Genomic DNA, 18,682 nt, shown 5'->3' on the forward strand with positions numbered 1-18,682 from the left:
TTTTATTTTTAAGTCAGAAAAAAACGACTTCTTGCTTCGAACAAAAGACAGCAAAAATCATGAAGAAATAAAGACGGATGGATGGAAGAAGAGAATAAAATAATCTCCCATGCATCTACAGTTACGTTTTCAAGCTTGATTATGTAGAACATCTACTTGACAGACTATCATGCATGTCTTTAAAAATTATTTTTCCTTTTTCTGGATGTAGTCAGGAACCAGAGATATAAAACATTGTGTGGGACGACTGTTTCCAGTTCTATGTTAATGTCTGCATGTTATGTGGTTATTCAAGCATGTCTGACTGCGCATTCCGTACTCAGTGTGTGTGGGTGTGTGGGTGAATCTTTACTAATCTCAGAATTAGCGGCTGTGGAATCCTCTCTCGTCATGCTCTAGTTGCAACTACCGACTCTGCTATATCTTTACCCCCAGACCCCATCTCAACCTGGCACAAGATGTGAGACACACACACACACACACACGGGGAAGACGCACTGGTGCGTGACCGACACGTCCACGATACCCGCTGGTTTGCCAAAAGGTTTTGTAAGACTGACTCCAGTCAATGCCGAGCTCAAGACACGCTGGGGTCGTCACTGCTCTCACCAAACACTCCAAACAACTGTTTACTCGTCGTGTTCTTTTCCCCCCAGTGAAATGCTTGGGGGGGAGCAGGATGGACGGGGGTGGGGTAGGGTGGGGTTTGAGGGTATGATTGCTACCAGGTAGGGTAGAGCCCTCGTCAAATATCTCTGGGTATCTAACTCTCTACTGCGCATGTGCAGGCATGTTGCCTCCACCCGAGTGCAGGAGCTGAGACTTGCTCAGGCGTGAACTGTGTCAGTGCGTGGGTTGCTTGTGTGTACAGTCGGGTACGTGCGTGCGTCCGTGCACAAAAGTGAGAGAGAGAGAGAACTGATAGTAGAGGTTAGTACACAACACTCTAATGCTGCAAGAGGTACGGTTAAATAACTTTTTTTTCCAAACAAGACCTTTCTTCGCATCCACCTTTGTCCACCCGCCTCACATACACGGGTGTATCTCAGTACATATGCGTGCCAGGGTGGGGAGTACTGTCTGCGTGCGTGCACACGTTTTACGACACGAGAATAAAGATCTTAAGAGCTGCGGTTATATTTGAGAGAAGAAGGAAATTAATTCACACTTCGTCGGCTCCGTCGTCCTTTACGATGTGAAGTCTTCACAACACCTGTGTGCAGGCCAATGGCGCTTTGGAGAGCCGCGGGTCTGGCTTGAATGGCGGGTGCCTTTCCATACAACGACCATGTAGCACCCGCTTTATCCTACTTCAAAAGGCAATGGAAGTTTTATTCGCCTGGCAGGTTGCGTGCAGCCAGGCACAAAACACAACGATGCCTTGCCAGAGGGCTCCACAGCTGACCCCACCCCCTGACCCCTGGAAAGTTTTTTGAATTTCAATCTGACGCGCGATTGTTGCTTTATTTATAATCCTGGAAATCTTCCCATCCTCTTTTTTTTTTCAAAAAAAGTACATAAGACCTGAGACCAGGCAAAAATAAGTGGCTGCACTTAGAAAATATAATTATAGTTGTGGTGGTCGCTGACTCCATGCTTGATGTCCCTGTAGTCAGCGCTACGTGAAGTTGCTGCGGTTGTCTCTTGGTCTCGGGAGATGTGTTTAAATGCAAATAATTCCTTTTACCTTACATCAGTGAAAAAAAAGTTACTCGTCACTGTTTATTCAATCGGTTGTACTTAATATACTGCCTTCCTCAAAGTCTTTAAAAGTCGAGAGCCTCGTAGAGGAGAGCCACCCACTTCATCTGGTATGCGTCAGCGTTCTCTCTCTCCTTTAGTTAACATGTTCACCTGCTTACAAAACGGTCTTAATGTTTATGAGCGCCTTTTTTTTTTTTTTTTTTTGTTTGTTAAATAAAGCCTTGGTGGGTGCTTCATCTATGGCTGGAGGCAAACGCAGGGTCAGGTTACACCACGTCAGTGAGAGATTTCTAGGACTATTACTTTATCCCCCACCACACACACTCTGCTATGATTGCTAGTCTGGACTATAATCTGTAAATTCTTTGCATCTCCTTTTCTTTCTCTCTCTCTCTCATACACACAAACGGCAGGAATAACTTTGTGATGCTCAACCAATGAAGTAGAACTCTCTCACCTTGCCCAAGCTTTATTTTGCGACAAAGAGAGGAAATGCTACTCTCCTTCATTTTGCATTGTAGTTTCCCTGTAATATATTGTGTACTAATCTTGTCAAAAGGCCCCAAATGCCTAAGAAAATAAACTATTTGTACCCACCTCCTTTCCCCGTGTCATACTCCCGTTGCTACGCAACTGACAATACTACCACTTAATTTTTTAATTATAATTGTCAAGTCCCTCTCTGTGCCAAGTAGTGTATATGTGTCTCGAAGTATATGTCTACAATGCACCCAGTGTAGGTACCTCTTTCTTCCCCACCCTAGAGTCAGCAAAACTTTCAGTCTTAACATAACTGAACCTCTTGTTTGTACAACCCGGGGTGGACTGTGACAGGGCGACCTCATCATGGCGCAAGTCTCTGTCTGCACAGTCCCCTCGATTTTCTTCGCGCATATGTAGAAACAGTTCTGATGAACATCAGTGAATATTCATTAAGAACAGTTCAATTTCACATGTGATTTTCCACAAGATGTGCGCCAAAGTGTTTTTTTCCCCCAAGTCACGAGCAGTACATAGAACAACAGTTCACGCGCTCGCTCAGACTGACTAAAACTTTGTCCCTCACCATGACACTGACAGTTATCTTTCACCACTTCCCAACCTCTTTTCTGTGGTCGACTCCCACGCCGAAGACAAGAGTTCTTCGTGATGCGACGACGACTCCTCGCCGACCTGAATTACGGTGCAGCCGTCGTCTAATTAGAGAGGTGGCGGCCATGATTGCCCGGGGCCGGGTTGTTCCCCACCTGAAGACGGGGGGGCGACACTACACTGTGGCAAAAGCTGTCATTACTCGGGTACAAAAGCTACCCCGAGCTGTCCCCACAATGGCTGTGGCTGTCAGGTTTTCATGAGGCCTTCCCCATCGTGCGCTCCTTTTACCACCTGCACCAGACCGAGACGGCATTGTGTGCGAGGTCTCCGCGGTGACCTTTGACACAGGAAGCCGCTGATGGCTCCAATATGACAGGTAGGTGAGGAGGGGTGGAGGTAGGCACGACTCTCAGGATCAGAGAGGTAGATTCTGTCGCTAAAGGCTGTCCCGGTTGTAATTATTTTTGAAAAATACTATCAGTCACCATGACAACTTTTTGTTATCAGATGACAACATTTTTCAGATAGCTGGCCAAGTAGGTTGTGGCTTGCAATACTATGTGGTATGCACTTACAGCCTATCCTACCCGAGATCGTATTTCAGGCATCATGTGATACGTGCTCCACACGACGGGAGGTCAACTTCCAGAGCCAGGCCCGACGATTTCTCAAAAGAAACGAAGTCAAAGGTCGTCCAGACCTGTCTGTCATTTTGAACGCGGATACAAGGGTCTGTTGGGTGTAGTGCTCGTCTGTCACGGACCACTGCATAACCTCCTCAATAGCTACCCGTACTTTTTAATGTGTATATACATGTTCTAGCATACATATTGTGTTTACCAAGTCACGTGCTTCAGTCTCAAACCAATGTTACCTCTGAGAGACTTTGCTATTGAACTGCAGTACATTTGAATGCAAAGCGAAAGGGTTGTTCCCTCGTTACCGTCTTTTATTTTGGGACATTGACATTTTGTATATTTCTTTTAGAGACTTTAATATTTTTTAAAAATTGCAACTTCAAGGGACAGTAGCAATGAACCAGTTTTCTCGTATCTTGTATCAAGTTGACTTACAGGAGTCTCTTGAATTCAAGTTGTCCCATCTGCTTTCTCGGTGTAGCAGACGTGACAACTTTCAAACAAATATCTTGTGCGAACTGATCGAGAACATACATAATGATGGCTACAGGTGTTTTAAAACATCGCGAATGGTGGCTACCGGCTTTTTTTTTGTGTGTGTGTGTGTAGTCAACGAGGGTTTCAACTAAAATTTCAGCCACTAATCGTCTAAGCTTCCAAGACGAAGATCGCGTGACCCTAACCCTTCTGACGACCTTTCTTACTACTTTGTGGCAAAGATTTGAGTTTGTGCCTGTATTTCTCCCTGCTTTAAACACACTACACACGCAAACATCCACCTGACTGGGAGGAGGACTCTTTCTTTCTTGTCGTGGCCGGCGGCCCCGGTCTAAGGATGACTGCACTCGTACAATGCAGCCTGTCGTGTAGGGCCAATGGCTGAGCTCAAGATTTTGTCCGCCGGTAGTCTAGGAAGCAAAAATGTATTCACCTGCACCTTTTGAATAGAAAAGGGTACAGGTGGGGTAGCTGAGGGGAGGCTAAAGAAACCCTAGCCTGCCTCCCTCCCTCCACTTGGAGTGCTTTTTAATATTCCACGACATACCTAGTGTTCAGCAATGTGGACCTAACGTGGTTGCCCCATTATTTTCTAAAAAGGGGTCGACTGATTTTCGAGAGGAAGGGGTGGGAAGAGGGAGAAAGACCGAGACCCTGAGCGACTACCCAGAAAAATGCAGACCTGTTTGCCGGGCCACAAGCTGCGTGGGTTTCCCATTCAATCCACAAGGCTTTATCTCTGGTGTATAAATTAAAATACGTGTAGTTTCTTTGCCCTGTAGAACTCTCTCTCTCTCTTTCCTAGACAACTATTTTTTAATCACAAAACATGTAGAATAAGGAAGGCGACGACGGCAAAGAACTGTCCGTACGACGGTGGGTGAACATAGAACAGGTGAGAACCCTGACGACACCTGGAATTCTGCTTGACCTCCATACTACACCGCCAAGTGTCGGGTGGCCATTCGCCAAGCAACCGGCCTGTCCTCTTTTAAAATAAAAAAAAAAAAAAAAAACTCGTTCTTATTTAGAGTCCGATCAACAGCACTTCAGACATTTACTACACTGTGTACCCGCACTCAACATCATCCAAAATGAAAGACAGAACCGATTCGTTTTTATTTTTATTTTATTTTTTTGCCGTCAGCCGAAAGCACTTTGACACGTCAAGCCAAGTCGCACTTACCTTTGTGCGCCAAAAAAATGAATGATGCTTTTATACTTAGTGAATGAAGCTCTTCATATGTACACAACCAAAAAAGTGAAACCTTCCAAATTATCCTCCCGTGTGGTGCATACATTCTACACAACACAATGTCTACATACCACCAACAAATACCGCTTATTATCTACCTCTCTGGTGCCTCCAAGTAAAAATCTGCACGTGCGACTTAGCTAAAACAAGTTTATTTTAATTCAAGAGCTGAGGACGAAGCGATTTTCTCTAGAGAAAAAAAGGAGATAACACCAGATCAGAGTTGTGTCAGTCTGGCAGCAGTTCCCTCCCATTCCATAGTTGTGGGTGTCACAAGGAGCTAACACACACACAAGCTTGAACGTAGAAGTATAAGAAAATTTAGTGTTCTAGCTATATTGTCGTATTCAGGAATGGGACAGGGCGGCGGTGGGGTGGTTGTCAGAAGAACGGAGAGGCTTTCATTTAAAAAGCGGGTGGGCGCAACTGACAAAGGCGCCCCCACGGGCAAACGTTCATACCTTAAGCTAATATTGACACTCCTACCCTACTAAAATTGTTTTTCTCTCTCCCTCCCCCTTTTGAGGGGGTACCCCATGCAACAGGGTGCGACAGCAAGGGGTGTAGACTTCTAATCGCAATGGATTAAACAATAAGCGGACAAGGAGTAATCTGTAAACGACATGGAAACGGGGTGTTCAATTCTAAAACAAAAACTCTCCAAATTCTTTTTTCTTTTCTTTTCTTTTTTTTTTTTTAACCGGTTGCGACTTTCCACCTAGCTACTGACTGGAACCAAGATGACTGTTGTTAGTCTTGGCTCGCGTACCGCCAAGACGTCGTCAAGTGTACCGCAGGGGAGCGGGTGGAACTCGCCGGGTATTGTTGGCTAAATCAGAGGATGATACCAGGCAAATATTGATAAGGCACGTAGAGTCGGGTGTCAGACTACAAAGTGCAGACAGCGCGCAAAGGGCGGGAGGAAGTGAGGCGGGCAGGTGGCAGAGTGGTCACGTGACCAGAGCCAGGTAATCCTACCCGTGTTGCTAGCGACACGCGACATGGAGCCACCAAGACAGCTGTCAGCTTGAGAGACCGACTACCATTTCCTTCTACCGTTCCTTTCTTCACTATTTGAAACCCGCAGCACATCTCGGTTGTTAAACTTCGGTATCCTAGTGAACAAAGGTTGTAGGGTCATGAAGTTCTTTTTAAGTACCCGTGCTCTGGTTAAAAGAGCACGAAATGACGAAGGTAAGATTCGTAACTATGTTGGAAGTCGGTTTGCTTCATCTAGGTATACCACAAGATGAAAACCTTTGTCTTCAGTGACAACTGCCACCTTCAAGTACAGCATCGCCTAATTTCTTCATCTCTAATTTATACGCAGCCTTTCTTCTGAAAAAAAAAAAAACAGCCTGTGGCATGTTTACGATATGGCATTAGCAGCTGATACCCAGTAAATAAACACCTTAGCTGCCCTCAACGTGACGATCAGCCGCGCCAGGTGGGTTGGCTGTTAACTTCTGGGTACACTGACCCTGGAAACACAATGTTGGGCAAGTCAGTGACCCTTACAGGTCATGCCCAAACGTGCTGCAGGCTTCTCTCCTTACAAAATCATGTCAACCCACAAAAAAAATAAGATACAGAGGTCCTGGACACGAGCAGGTACCCATGGAACGGGAGGTAACCCTAGTCCTGAGTTGTCTTGTCTGCTGGCTGTCCTCGCGGGAACAAACTAAGGTTGTCTGCCCCGGCAAAGTATTGCTCGGCGGTACGAGGTTCGGTGTCAAATGGCTGCTGTAAATCTTACCCGAGCTGTCAAACGGAAGGAGACTATTAAAAACAAGCCTGAGTGAGATTTGTTTGCTCGCTGCCCGGGTGAGTCTCTGACACAAGCATCTCCTCCACCCTGATCACAGCTTAAACTTTCAAAAAAACGTGGAATTTCTCGCTTCAATAGGTTACAAAAGAAATATCTGGGAATAAACATGCAGTGCCTACATAATGCGATCATGTTAACAAAATAACATGCAACGATGGGTAAATAACATGCAGTGAGGGTCACAAGGTGAACAGTGAACATGACAGGCAGCGTTCTCTACACACGCATGCTCTATTCCTCTCAAACGTGGGTAAATCACTCACTCCAAAAACACGTGCAGACACCCAGTGCATGAGTATATATTAATATAAACACAAGCAAGCTTCGTACCAAAACATGCGCAGACAGACAAGCAGCACGCGCACCTACATGTGCACACCTACACAGACATGGACGCGTACACACTTACATACCAAACAAAACACAGACGAGACGAACACCCCGATATTTCTACACACCCCCACCCCTAACCATTTTTACATACATCAATGATCTTGACCTTGACATGCTCTGCACGCACTACCCGACTGTTGGCGGTGACGTGCTCGGGACACTGGTGACGTTGCACTGACGTGAACGTCCTATCCTTGTGGATGAGTGTGGATCTAGTCATGAGCTTGACGTGTCACATGGACTAGACTCACAGCCACCCGCAAAGATAAGAGAGCCGACCAGAATTCGGGGTCGGAGCTGTGTTGTGAGCGGAAGTTCACAAGAGAAAGCACAACAGAGTTCTCTCTCCTGCCTCCTGAGGGAGGGAGTCACGAATTAAAATAAAAGTCACATCACTTGGACGTTTCATCGGATGCGAAGACTACTTCTTTCAGTCTTTTCCATCAGTTTCTGCAGTCATGTTTGAACTGTATTGTCTTTATTAAGTCCGTGTTGTACTCCGGCGTACAGAACACACTGGCTGAGTAAGTAAAATGTAAAGGTGATCTCCCCTTCGTACAGTTCATCTTATTATGAAGAGAAGAGAAACCATTTCCTGAAGCGGCGTTTTTTTTTCTCGTGGCTTCTGTGCACCAAAAAACCTGATCATTGAAAGACTGTCTCCTCATCAAGCTCGCCAATACCTCTGCTGCATTTGCTCCTATGTCTATAAGAAGGTCTATTTAGTTTATCTTCTGCTTGTCATGATTCGGAAATGGGAAAGGATAAGTATGCCAAGCAGTTGGTGACGCCGTTAGGTTTTAGGATCACTAAACTATGGCCGCTCACCCCCATAAACCGTCCAGTTTTGTCCTCTCACCAACTGACACGCGTGGGTGTTTAACAGCGCCATGAATGTGAGAACAAGTACCCGACAATCGGAGTTACCTGGATGAAAAAAGTTTTTAGAACAAACCTCTACTAATCGTGGAATTGTCTCCGTTCATTTAGCCACAAGCGGCGCAATCGTCATAGCTAAGCCAGCTTTTAGCTCACAAGACAAGACTGTTCAAAAATTTAAAAATTACAATTTAAAGCAACTAAGAAATGGACAGGTAAGCGCGCACCCTCATTCAACAGGTATTGTCAGAGGATCGCGAATGTGAACCGACAACGAGCGCCTTGTGAACCTCGTAACACATCGTGCCTACTGTGAACCACCCTCGGGAAGGTCGAGGACAGGTGAGACTTGTCCGCATGGCCATGCACTGTACACCGGATACGCGCACTACCTGCGGCCAATAAAACCTGCTGAAAGGTAACCGAGCAGGACACGAGTGCGTAAATCTTGAGAACAATTTCGGATGGGGGAGGGGAGCACCTCCCCGCCGACACAACCTGAACAGGCTTGAGCTGTGAATCATCCCGCCACTAAAGATCTCCTACACAGCATGAATTCGCATTTTTTCCATCAAGGATTGAACTTTTCATTCTAAAAAAAATGTCACCTAGTTTTTCGAGCCCGTGTTCCGGCTTTTAGTGACAAAGTCAAGCACGTGGTGTGTCACTGGTTATGCCGTGTCCTTCTGCCCTTCCTCTGCCCATACCTTGTGGCTCGTGGCACACAACTCTCTCTGTCACCTGCGAATTTCCTCGACCCGGAGGTGAGTCGTCGCTGGCACACACCCACCCACCCACGAAACACGATGAAAACTTAGATAACAGACGACGGGGTTGCCGAGAACAAGGCCCTCGGGAGACGTGAGCACCTTAAAAGGTTTGTTCATAACTGTACCTTTCACCGCAGTATTTTGCCCGAATGCTTCCGTTATCTCTCGTGTCAATCTTTCATCGGGGCTGTGTCTCCTCTCTTTGACGCAGAGAAAACACATTTATCAGTTTCTATTTTACTTCGCGCCCTCGCTCGGTCGTTGAAAACACTCAAGCTCGTGTCAGCCATGAGCTAACCGTGTCAAGTACATGAAAGTTTTATCTGCTTCAATGGCGTGTAGAGGGCTATGACCGATTTCCAGGACGATATTTATCAAGAAAATCTTCAAAAACTTAAGTCAACAGTAAAAAATTCCGTACACTAAACTCCGGCATAGGAAAGCAAGAAGGTGGAAGTCATTCAACCCTCGTAAAAATTCCGATTACAATGCGAAACTGTTTCCAATAAACTGTCCTAGTAATTCTGGTGAGTGTGATAAACAACCTGCTTGCCCCAGGTTATATCTCTCACCACGACCTTACTGTGCAAGTTCATTTGAATAAAGAAGGTATAAACCTTTCCTGTTTCCTACATCGCAAGAGAAGGAGGCATGCATGCCATCAAAAGCCAACCTACAAAACCAAGTCAAATGGCGTTTACTCACCTCAGCCAGCTAAAAATAGGCAACTTAGATAACCTGTTAATCATTAGGCCCTCGGCAAAGCGACGATCGTGCAGCAAGAGGCAAGAGCGAACGGAGGAGGAGACAGCCAGAGAAACGAACTAAAAAAAGTCGAGTATTCAACATCTCCTGTCTCTTCGGGGTAGCGAAATATTTTTCAACACTGGTTGTTACATGGTTGTCCTTGCCCACAGGTGGAGGAGAGACAGAGAGAAGAGGAGTCCTGGCGGCGGTTGCCACAACTTGGTCGTCGTCTGCGCGCGGGTTGTCGCCGGCCTCTGGTGTTCTGCCCTTCCCTCAGGTGAGAGAGAGGCCGGGGCGGCGGCGAGGAGCTATGGTGACACCTGATCGCCCTAACTACGCCGTAACTCCTGTAGCAGAGCTCGCCTCGCTATATATGAGGACTACGTGTGCACGGCCTCATAATGGTTTCCTTTTTGTGTGCCCGCCGACGGCAATGCTTCAGTGCTCACCAAAAGGCCAAGTAGCCTGGCCACGCATGCGCGCGGACAGCTTCGGCTTCACACGAGGGGGGAGACTCTCAGGACGCTGTGCTCACGGTTTCGCCACTTATTCTAGCCAGGGTAACCTCAGCAACTAGGGTTGGTTGTCGTCAACGCTGCGAATGTCGAAAAGGGAGGGTCGGGTAGAAATTTCTTTTCACAGGAAAGCTTGAGGAACTCACAAAGGACGACGTTGACGATAAGGACGACAGCGCAGCAAGTCTTGGACGGGGTGGACGCGCGCTGCAAGTAGCCTTCCTCGCTCGCGCCCTACATACCTGGCGGCCCGGGTGTCCGGGTACCTTGTCACCAGCGGCAGCACAGACTTGGGTGGGTGGGAGTGGTGGGTCGGCGTCCCTCCACTCGTGGCGTGCGTCACTCGAGAGGCCGCCAAACCACGCCCACGCCCTTCCTACACCCACCCCAACCAGTTTTCACGTACGGGGGGAAGCCCGATTTCTGGTCAGCAACCGACGCTTCCACCCTGGCCAGAAGCTCGCTCCCCTTACTGCCGGTCGTCCCTCCTTCCCCGTCTCCCACCCTTACCCGCTTTTTCCGCGGGTGGAGGGGTGGTATTACATTCCACAAACTCCTCGCTCCCAGCGCCTCGCGCTACCTGTACTAAATCGCGGTAGTAGTCTCACATTATCTCACCTGCAGCTACCGTCGTGTGACAACCGACCGCTGCGGTCAGACGTCCATTACTGCAGTTACGCTCACAGGTGCGTGCTCCACTCACACGTGCGCGCACGCATGGCTACTTGCTTCCGTGCACAGCTACCTAAGGTGGGAAGGGGGGCAGTGAAGAAGAGGGTGGGAGGATCAGTAAAGCGGGTGGATGGGGTAGCTTGGCTTCGCTATGAGAACTGTGTCGTGTGACATGGCGCGACACACGATGGTGGCCCGCACCGTGTGCGCAGTCCCTGCTCCGCGAAGCGTGTGCGTGCGTCCCCAAACCTGCACAGCCGGTCCCGTTGGCGGGTACAGCGTGTTTATTTTTAGTACAATCGCGCTGGGAACGCCACCCCACCTCCCGACCTCTCATTTCTACCCGGCTCCTGAGCTAGCTATTCAACACCATTTTATTCAGGCTGAAAGGCTGCGCGCGTTCGGGTATTGGGAGGATCACAAAAGGAGAGATCTCGTGGAGCTTTTTCAATCACCCGACTGCATGAAGACCCTGGCACTATGCGATATCCTCCCGAACACGGCGGGGGGAAGAGAAATCTCTGAACTAGCTTGCACTGCCTTGAGGTATTCATCAATCAAGGCCCCCGAGCGAACCCAGGAGAAACTCGAGTGCGGGTACTTCAGGCACAGAGCCAGCTCACCATTCTGCTCACAAGACTCGTGGAGTTGAATTACGGAGACTCGCACTAACCTGGGTAAAGGGAGAGGTTCCCCGTTCTTGCCACGGTTGACTGAGTTACTGAAGAAAGCTGGGGGCTGTTGACAACAGATTTTGGGGGTTGGGGTAGCAACTGACTGAAATTCCACCTCGTTGGCAGAGCTGGTTGGCATGCACGCACACACACGTTCTAGGTTGTGTACTTGTGTCTTTATATGCTGTACAGAAATACCCGTCGCCAGACTACAACAGTATCTAGCAATAAAAATTATAACATTACCTATCGAGCTGCTGGCTCACCGCTTTTTCGGGTTAGGTATTAAAAGCACTTTTGCACAGCTGTTAAAACTGTTTCAATTCACTCAGGTACCCTTCTCAGCTCCGCCATCTTTAATGTTCGTCCCTCGTGCCATCATGACAAGACGGGTGCACGGATTTTTTTTTCGGCTACAATCTATGAAGCTATTGGACCTGAAGTCGGGACCCACATGTTCCCCTTCGCCTTTTCTCTCAAAGTGCCGAGTGATGTACGAGTCGCACTGTTTCTTCACTGAACGGCAAGACTGCGTCAGAACCAGCACAAGGTCGGGGAAGTCATAGGTCAAAGGAGCAGAATACCCTGTCCTGCGTGCAAGTGTTACTTTCCTGCATTGTCAAGTATTTCCTTTTTGCCGACAGCAGGTTGGGAAGTTCGGTATTTATGACTGCAGGATTTTTGTTCTGTAAGTCTGGTCCAATTTATAGTCTCTATCTGAGTTCAGGTTAAAGGTCATATGTTATAAAGATCAGCAGAAGCAGCTGGGATGAGGGTAAACGTTTTCAGCAGGTGCTACTTGATATGATGCTACCTCCTGCTGCTTACAGCGGGTTGAAAACTACTCACGACTCAGTGCGGCAAGCGACTGCACGAGCAAAGCACTCACACGTCAGGTGGCGCGTCCATCGCCGAGGTCACGTGAGTCGTGACACACTTGCTGAGCAGGCACGCCAACTTTTCCACGAGACCATCGTTCACAGGTTTGTTTGCTCAGTGGTCAATCAATATACAGTACTGAATAGTTTACTTAAGGGTCACAGGTCAACATCTTGCAACACGTAGCTGGCCCACGTGTCGTCAGGCTGTGGCTGTGTTCAAATAGCTAGCTGGGGTAGTAAGTGTACAATGCAGATTCTTTGTAGATATCAATATAGGTATCAATGACCCGTGATTGTATGTATGCACACGCGTGCTAGTGCGTACAAGCACCAAGACCTCGTGCGGACCACAGGTGCTAACAAAGGTGAGAGTCAAGTGGACAGCTAGGGACACACTACTGCCAACCAACTGCCCACCCGACACCACTCAAGTGCTTGAAATAACTTGCACAGACACGCTGGTCAGTCTACGCCCACCCGCTTCTGTGGATAACCGAGTGAAAAGCCTGTCCACACACAAAAGATTCACGTCATCGCCTTGGTGGTCACCCTTTGACCTCGAAAGCCACGAACCGGTTTCCTAGGAACTGGTACGACTTTGGCATATTAAAGAAATAATCGGTCTTTATCAAGAAAAGAATGCATAAGATATACTTAGCCACCTATAATCTTCATGCCACCCTACATTTCCTGCAATAAACATCTTCCTATAAATTCTGTCTAGTAATTTCTTATTCTGTGCCGCACCTGTTATCTCCTAATGCTTATTTTCGTTTCCTTTTCCATTCATCACAACCGTCTTCTTCTAATGTAATGAACTTAAATTCCGCCATTGCCGAAATGACATGTCTTTGAATAGCAAGCATCCCTCTCACACCTGTCATCTAAAGTTCAGTCTTCCCACGGTGACTCATTGCCTGCCTGACTAGCTTCCTACCCGACTAGAAATTTCACATAAGTGACAGAAAACTACACTTGTTATGCTAATGGACACATCCAGAGAAATATTTTGCTCTTGATCAAGTACATGCGACCATTAGAAAACTCTCAACAGCATTTATTGAACTTTAAAACTCATTAGAAGTTCCACCTGGGTTTTTTTTTTTTTCCTAAGATGTGCAATAAGGTCAAGGGAAGAGTGTCACGTGGTTGGCAAGTTCTTGATGGAAGAACGAGACTCGGATTCCCATCCCCCCTGCCACCCTTTATCCACCCTCATACAGCCTGACAGAGGCCGTCTCGCTCGGGTGGCTCAGCGTTTGCTCGCTTGGCGCTGCACAGAGAGTCAGTCAGGCGTGCAAGACACGGCCATTACAGTCCAATGGCAAGTCAGGCGAATGAGTCCAGAACCTTCTCATACAAAAGTTTCTTAGCCATTTTGGGTCCCGTTTGGTTGTAACTGCCGCAATAATAGAATATTAGAAGCCGTCACTTTTCAACAGGTGAGCGGGTAGACCACAGAAGAAAATGTTGGGGACTCTTTCTGTCTTGGTGAGTGAGAGAGAGAGAATGACAGAAGAGACGACAGGACATCGCCTCAACTCGTTCCACGGTTTTCTCTCTCTCTCGTACCCTCTAAATGAATAATAAACACCCAGGTGAGGTGCTAGCGAGTGGTGCGAGGCAGGTTTGTATTTGTCCTCGCAGTCACCCAACAAACACATTTTGTCTTCAAAAGTAATTTCCGTTCAAAGACCGTACATGTGTTTGCATTTGAGCTTGAGAGCAGCGTGCGCATGACAGAAAGAAAGCGGAAGTGCCCCTCACTTCGTGCAAACCCTGTGGGTGGTTGGATCACGAACTAATCTATGTCCGTGGTAGGATCAAGTGGCCGATGTTGGTCCACAGGGCACGCGGGTACCTCACTCACCACCTCGGTCTCCCAGAGAGACAGTGAGTGCCCCGAGGGTGGCTGCTCAAACTCACAGCACGAGCAACATCTACAGACGCTTCCTACCCGGGCAAACTACCGAAGTAGTTACCACAGTTACAATACATTGGAAAACATAATTGGACTTTGTGTAAAGTGAGTCCTGTCTCAAACCTACAAGTGTTTGGCGACTTCCTCACAACCGCTTGACAACACTCGTCGGGTGGAGAAGGTCAAGACAATTCCTCGCATCCACCCTTGTCTCTGGAATGCGTCTGTATGCAAAGAAAGTGTTGGTGTGCGACTCATTTTTTTATTCCTCCAGCAGTGTCAGGAAAGGACAAAGAAAATGTACAGTACATATGCACTTCTGTTAACACTGCATGCGCTCTCCTTACACAGCAGTCATTTGACTATATAAGGGTAGATACACGGGGTAACGACGCTGAATTATGCAATGCCACAATTTAAAACCTACTCAGCAGGTTATTAATCGCACCCCGAGCCAGAAAACCCGCATGAGCATGTCGACACGCTTGACCTGCTTCAGCTACCCGGGCCGCTAGAGTCTGATTTCACAGTGCCAACCACCCGCTTTCAAAGAACACGACGACATCCACCCAGGACATGTTGACAGGCCGACTTCCATTTACAGCACGTAGATAGAAAATAAAATGCAAGAAAAGATCGTTGCGACCTCTTATTGTCTGCACGTTCACTTGGGTGCTGGGGTGGGTGTGGTTGGGGTGGAGACGGGGTGGCGGGAGGGTAGGGGCCGAGCGCGGTTGGGCGAGATGACGGCTGAAAAGGGAGATCAGCGAGCTGAAGATCTCGTAACAGATAGTCAAGGCCAAGAGTCTGGGTCGTGGGGCATACCCCGATATGCAGTAAGATGGGTATGAGGGGGAGGGTGGGAAACAGGAAGCACGATCTATTTTTTTCCATTTTTTTGTTCTTCTTCTTTTCTAAAGGCATTAGCCATTTATTTACGTGACAGTTTCTAGTCGCCAGATCAGGGCAAGTCACCCACCCGGCGATGAATCCCGACTTTTGCAAGTGCAGAAGTGGCGGTGTGTTGTGTCGAAACATGTGGCGCCGAGCCGCTAACCCTCCCGGTATTAACTAGTCTCACTTTCTTTTTGCTTCCTTTACTTACGCATGACAGATTGCTGTTGAAAGAAGAGCGCGCCCTACTTAGCTGAAACCTACCCGGTAGGTACATGTGGGGTGTGAGTGCATGCCTACTGGAGACAGAAACCACATCTCACACCCGCAACGAGTGCATGAGTATGTGCATGCGTGTGAATAATGTACAAATAATGTGGGATCTCCAAAATTGCTACAGAAGTCTGGTGACTGTGACCATAGTTGTGGGTTTTTTTTTTCATACCCCGGGTGCAAACTAGTTCCCCCACAAAATCTCCATGACTTCGCTCACCAAAATGCAGAGGCATGGCCCCCACCACCACCACCACCACCGCACGGTGAAAAGAGGTCAGGCATGAAGCTACAACACCCGACAATCACTGAAGTGTGGCGGCAGGCCTGTACCTGTGTTTGTGGGACCTACAGGTGTCCTGTCACGCTGCCTGTGGTGCTAAGGACGATGACCCGACTCTGGGGCTAGGTGTTTGACAATTCGTTAGATGATTTATTCAGAGCGAATCTGGCTCCATCTGGGGGGGGGGGAGCACCCTGATGATCGTTAGGTGAACAGGTGGCACATTGAACATCCGAAATCGCATGTACCCGTCCCAAGACAGACTGACCAAAAAGGATCTCTTTTGGTGACAGGTGATCACTGATCATGGTCTGCAGATGGCGACGGTTTGTGCAGCTCGTTCTCAAACCACTCAGCCATTCATCGTTTTGTCGACCCTGTTCCCTGACTTTGTGGCCTCCATTAGGACCTAGGCACATGGGAGTACTCTCTATCAACGCTAAAAAAAATCTTTCACTTTCATTTGGGGTGAGGTACCGTGATTCACAATGACCTACGACCCCTTCTTGTCGTCCTCGCCAGTGCAACAGTAATGTCCCGAGCACACCTTCCACCTACATTCAGTCAGGTGACTTGCTGACCAGACTGAGTTCATGGGTTAGGGTCGCTCAATCATGTCCCAACTTGCGCCTTTAAAGACTTTTTTTTTATATAAATCGCGGATTTTATTTCAAAACAAAGCTTAGCGCAAGCTTGGGCGAATGATGAGCGACCCTTAACACTACTGGTCCATGCAAGGTCAAGATTTTTTTTTTCATTATCTCCTAAAACCCATTAAACACACAGGAAGTGGGGGAGACGGAATCAAAACTCACAAACAAACAAAAAAAAAAGATGCATGCAGACATAACAAACATTGACACCACAAAATCAAGTCGTGCAGCTTCCGGTGAGTTGATCTATGAATTGTATGGTCATGCATCAAACACTTCACACCGGTCACCTTTCTCACATCAAGGTGTTGCACTAATGTGTAAATGCAAAACAAAAATATTATTTACCGGTCTGTGTAAGATTTGAAGAAACATTTTCACACAAGAGCAGTCTATGTATGGTTTGGAACTGACGTCAGTTATTTATTTACCGTTGCTTGCCTGTTGGTTTGGATGACATTTGATGTCAGCAACGCTTTGTGTTGTGTCAGTACAAACATTAGTGACAGTTGGACGCTGATGACGAACTGAATAAAATGCACCTACCTACACGTTAGTCTTGAGGTGGTCGTAACGGTCGCGACGATGTCATCAGTGTGACGTCATGGAAGACCAGGTGTCTCGCAGGTCAAGTCATCGTCGTCGTCATCAACATCATCATCAATCTCAGGTCACGCTGACAAACGTCTGCCGCATCTGACGATCGTGAAGGGCCTGCTGACAAATGAGACAAAATCTTCATGAGCTGAAATGCGGTTTCTAGCTATTTCAACAAAGAAGAAATGAAATGTAAAATGAAAGAACGAATGCAACAGCAAAGTGTCTGAGATAATATTACTTTTCTAGAATCATGAATGTGCATTTTCCAGCTTTACTTCATATTATTACATTATGCTGTATTATCAGCTGATCATGTGGGGGTCCCGTTCTAGTTAATTTCCAAACAACTGTCAGAAATTCAGGTTTTCCCAACACCCAGCAATATTTACAAAACAATCAGGAAAGAATTATAAATGAGATAAGAAATATTTGCACAGATTTATAAACTAATAAAATTTATCCGAAATAAAAATGCTGCTGTTGAGTCTAAAGAGAGGGGGAGGCAGACAAATGTGTTCCTCAAAATCTTTATTAACGATAATTGTTAAAGGGCAATCGTTAGTGTCAATGCTCGGGTCTTTCTTTTAAGTTATATTTTATGGGCTCGAGTGTAAACAATACTTCCTAAAATCCTGTATTAAACTCAAGACCTCGGTGCCTAGAGGGAATGTGCAGGATGAAAAACACTGGGAAAAGCCGGCGACAGATGTCCCTAACGGTCGTCAACAAACACTAACTGCACTTCTGTCTGTGACGTCACAGATATGGTCACGTGCGACAATGTTTTATTACCGGACACCTACCTACACCCAGCAGCAATGATCCTGTCACCTGGTCACACACCTGACACCACCGGTTTGTTTTCTGTGTCCCCTCTCTCGCCCATCATTGATAACTACCTTTTCAGTTTTGTCAAGACAAACTAAAAAAAAACAAAAAAAAACACAGCCCTCATCAGTCTAGTAACCTGAGGGTTGACAGCTTTTCTCTCTTTCTTGATTCTAGCTAGTTCCCAAAGTACTGGAGGCGGCATCGCCATTATACTTTCAGCAAGTTTCCTTCGCTTTGCTTTTACCCAACGGTGAGGGAGGGGTAGCCAAGGTCAGGGGTCAAAGGGTACTGACTTTTTATGACCTGTTCACCTTCTTTTAAATACTCAGCTGCCAAGCTTCATACAAAGTGTAGACAGCCGCGATCGTAGTTCAAAGCTCGTCTTCAGAGCTCCAGTATACTGAAAACTCACATGGAGGCATCATGTGACCCCGGGGTCAGACAGGTGGGCTTGCAACTTTTGTTTTCGCTCAGTGGGTAATGGTGGATTCTAGGATTTCATTTCTTTGCTTTAGTAATTCGTGGTTATCCTGTCAGCTAATGGCGGGAAAGAATGGTTTGACTGCAAAAAGGAGGTGGCATTACTCTATTCTACAAAAATTCCATATAGGCTGTCTTGGAATGCAATAAAGTTCAGCTTTAGTGTGTCCCTAATGGAAATTCAAACATGCATTCAGT

General features: G+C 47.1%; 1 long non-coding RNA gene across 3 annotated transcripts in view; it reads right to left on the reverse strand.

Annotated features, from left to right (window-relative positions):
- The window catches only part of LOC112561959, a 38,018-nt gene that overhangs the window by 2,256 nt on the left and 17,080 nt on the right, over positions 1-18,682 (reverse strand). For all 3 annotated transcript variants that reach the window (XR_003098755.1, XR_003098754.1, XR_003098753.1), the window contains one exon: positions 17,120-17,290. This is a non-coding gene — a long non-coding RNA (uncharacterized LOC112561959). The remainder of the gene's footprint in view (positions 1-17,119; positions 17,291-18,682) is intronic.

Source organism: Pomacea canaliculata, linkage group LG4, assembly GCF_003073045.1.
Source record: "Pomacea canaliculata isolate SZHN2017 linkage group LG4, ASM307304v1, whole genome shotgun sequence".
Classification (NCBI taxonomy): Eukaryota; Metazoa; Mollusca; class Gastropoda; order Architaenioglossa; family Ampullariidae; genus Pomacea; species Pomacea canaliculata.